Raw genomic sequence first — 3,738 nt, 5'->3', positions numbered from 1 at the left:
AAAAAAAAAAAAAAAAGAGTTAGGGTGAGGTCCTGATGGTGTGATAAAAACGGCTTTAATGTCTATGTAACAGTACAGTACTGCATTCTGGACCCTTTTATATATTAACTTATTAGCCATCACAACATATGTAGGGGATGGATAGGTTTTATTTTTATTATTCTAAGTTTTACAGATGAGGAAACTGAGGCACGAAGAGTTGAAAGAAACTTGTTTATGGTAATGCAGGTAGTAAGATTCAAACCAAGGAAATCTGGCTTCTAAGTTCCATGTTCTTCACCTCTCTTCCATAGTGGGAGACATAACATGGCAGGTGTGGTGTGGGGTGGTAGGAGAAGGCACTGTAATCTTGTTGGACACACAAGAATGAGGATAGCATTCTTTTTAAAGTTTTTTTTTGGTAGAGACAGAGTCATGCTATGTTGCCCAGGCTGATCTGGAACTCCTGGCCCCCCAAATGGTTGAGATGAAAGTCTTAGCCCCTGCACCCAGCCAATGATGGCCTTCTTAGCTAAGCCCACATTTTATACCCTGGCTGCTTAAGGTTGGCATGCTATGCTGTCTCGTATCCCTGAGCTCTGGCTCTGGGCTAGAGCATGTGGAGCCATGCCGACCTATAGGAAGCAGTCATCTCATTGACAAACTCATTCCTCCATCACAGTGGGTTCTGATGTAGCCTCCAGAAAGCCAGGGGGTCAGGATGGTGGGTAGCCGTGGATGGACCTAGAAGAGAAAGCCTGGAAGGACTCCTAGGGTAAGGAGCCAGGCTAACGCTGGGATCTCTAGGTCTGGAGAATGTAAAAACGTGCAGAAATGCCTGAGCCTTCTTTAAAGTCAGCAAAATCCGTCCTTTCATAATCCAAGCTGCCCATAACTTCTTACAGTTAGCTCATTGTTTGAAGAAAGATGGGTGAGAATTAATTCTGATGTCCCAATATACCAACGTATGATAGGAAAACAAGTATCCTCCAGGAAATCCTTAGTTTTTTTTTTTTTTTTTCCTAGGGAGTCATACTGTGACTGTCTCAACCTGTGCAAAGAATGGTCTGTAAAACAGCTGAACCATCAAAGGATGATCTAAACTTTTAAAGGGGGTGATCTTAAATGAGCCCCATGGGAAAATTCTGGGAGGAGGGCAGATACACAAGTGGTTTCTGCTTTCCTTTTCTAATTTGCCTCTTCAGTATTATTTTACATTGATTCTCCACAAAATATCACTTCTAAAAACGTCTCTTTTAATCTCCAAATGTTGGTATTAGAGTATTCCTTCCAAGAGCCTTGAGACAGCATCTTGCACTGTTGCCCAGGCTGCAGTGCAGTGGTGCGATCTTGGCTCACTGCAATCTCCGCCTCCTGAGTTCAAGCAATTCTCCTGCCTTAGCCTCCTGAGTAGCTGGGACTACAGGCGTGCGCCACCAGGCCCAGCTAATTTTTTTGTATTTTTAGTAGAGACGAGGTTTCACCGTGTTGCCCAGGCTGGTCTCAAACTCCTGAGCTCAGGCAATTCGCCCATCTTGGCCTCCCAAAGTGCTGGGATTGCAGGTGTGAGCCACCGTGCCTGGGCCCAAGAGCCTTTCTGGCCGTGATGAGGAGGATTTGGGGATTTATTGATGTAAATATCATCTCAAACAGGAGCAGTCTGCATTAGCCGATGAGGAGAAATACACATGAGCGGCCCCACTATGCAGGCCTTAAAAGAGCAGAATTTGAAAAAGCAGAATTTTCTGGTGTTTAAGATTTTCCCATTTTCCCTGGAAATATGAAAATATCAAGGTTGCTTCACAGGCTATCAGAAAAATATTCAGTTCCATCATGCGTGACCCATACCCACAGGTGGAGTTAAGGAGCTGTTAAAAGAAAAACTTTAGCCAAATTAAATTTAAAGGAGTTTAATTGAGCAATGAACGATTCACAAATTGGGCCACACTCAGAATCACAGCAGATTCAGAGACTCCAGCGCAGCCATGTGGTAGAAGAAGATTTATAGACACAAAAAGGGAAGTGACAAGCTGATGTCAGAAGTGAAGTATAGAAACAGCTGGATTGGCTAGAGCTCCACATTTGCCTTATTTGAACACCACAGTTTGAACACTGGAGGTGTGTGAGTGGTTGAAGTACGGCTGCTGGGATTGGACAAGACTCAGCTATTGTCACAGGTGCACAGTCCTAAGTTAGGTTTTCAATCTTGTGTATCTATTAAGTTAGGTTGCAATTCAACCACTCAAATATAGAAATACAGAGTTCTTCCCAGGCCATACTTTGTTTTAACAGAGCTTTCATGCAAAGCACAGAAACATTTGGTGTTTTATTTACAGAACCCCAGAATAGATTTTGGGGACATTTCTTCCAGAATGGCACTCCAGGAAAAACTGAAGTGTAAAACTTTTGACTGGTACCTGAAAAATGTTTACCCACTCTTGAAGCCAATACACACCATCATAGGGGAGGTATTGGGACAGTGTGTATGATGAAATTGCATTTTGGATTTTACATGTTTGACTGTAAAGAAAATGCAGCCTGAACCATGTGATTGCCTGTCCTGCCCAACACGCCCTTCCTGCCCTGGTTTTCTCCTCAGCTCTTTGCCCTCAACCCTCCCAGTTTCCTTTTGTTCCTTGCTTCCCAATCCCGATCTCTTTTCCTTGTTTCTGCTTCTAGTCCCCTTGAAAACTGTAGCTCTTGCCTGGACCCTCTCGGTTTCTCCACCAGCTGCGCATTCATTCTCCATGGTGACATTTGCATTGACAGTCACCTCTGGTTCCTTCCTTTTTCCCCTCTTCCCACTGCTCTCCCCGTTTTCTCTCTGCTCCTCAAATGCCTGGGAATGTGGACAGGTGAAGCCACCTGTGCTTCTCCTAGAGAGAGGGAAACAGAGCTCGAGAGGAGAGAGGCTGAGCAGATGTTCCTCCAAGGGATGGAAGGGCCCTGGCCCCATGTGGAAGGTGCAGCCAGGGGACTTTTTTTTTTTTTTTTTTAACAGACACTATTCACATCTATCCTCTTACTTTGCATGCTGCCCTCATAGCAACCTTTTGAGGCATGCACGATAGATAGATATCATTTCCACTTAGATGAAAAAATGGAGACACATGACTAACCTACTTGTCCAAGCTCACTGGGCAAGGTCGTGTCAAATCAGGAATTTGAAAGAAGATTTTCTGACAACAAATCTGTAGCTGAGGCCTACGGTGACAGATTCCGGAGCTCAGTTTTGTTTTTTCTTCAGAGACAAGCTTCTTCATCCACGTAAGCCATGATTCCGCTGGAGCCCTCCTAGGACTGGCCTTCTCCCTGGATTCAAGGGGAGACTAAGGAGCAGAGGGAAGCAGAGGTGGCTTCGTGTTGTCCAGGAAGGTTCAGTGTTCCTGGTGAGACTGGGTGTCTAGGGGCTCCAAGATCAGTCTTCCTGCCCTCCCTCTGGCTAGGGTCTCCTGCTGGCTGATGATGCCAATGGCGAGTCCTCTGCCGTCTTTTAATACGTCTACTATCACCTAACTGGGGAGCTCTATGGGGACAACTGATTGCAGAGGCCAGCGATAGTGATCGCTGCCTGACAGACCCTGGCAAGGCAGAGGAGAAGCCCACCTTAGAACCATGCTCCAAGGCAGCTACGGATGGACTGCACATATATTGGGATTTTAAACAGGTAAGTTGCATGGATTTTTTTCTTTCTTTATCTTTTTTTTTTTTTTTTTTTATAGTTAGTAGCCTTTAATACATTACATGTGCTCATTGTAT

General features: G+C 44.8%; 1 long non-coding RNA gene across 1 annotated transcript in view; it reads left to right on the top strand.

The window, feature by feature from the left end:
- Positions 1–3,518: 3,518 nt before the first annotated feature.
- Positions 3,519–3,738, top strand: part of LOC108316366 — a 12,131-nt gene continuing 11,911 nt past the window's right edge. The window contains exon 1 of the long non-coding RNA XR_001830301.2: positions 3,519–3,646. This is a non-coding gene — a long non-coding RNA (uncharacterized LOC108316366). The remainder of the gene's footprint in view (positions 3,647–3,738) is intronic.

This window comes from Cebus imitator, unplaced genomic scaffold (assembly GCF_001604975.1).
Source record: "Cebus imitator isolate Cc_AM_T3 unplaced genomic scaffold, Cebus_imitator-1.0 Scaffold187, whole genome shotgun sequence".
Lineage (NCBI taxonomy): Eukaryota > Metazoa > Chordata > Mammalia > Primates > Cebidae > Cebus > Cebus imitator.
Note: the sequence above shows the minus strand (reverse complement) of the source record. Positions and strands in the feature narration are given on the sequence as shown.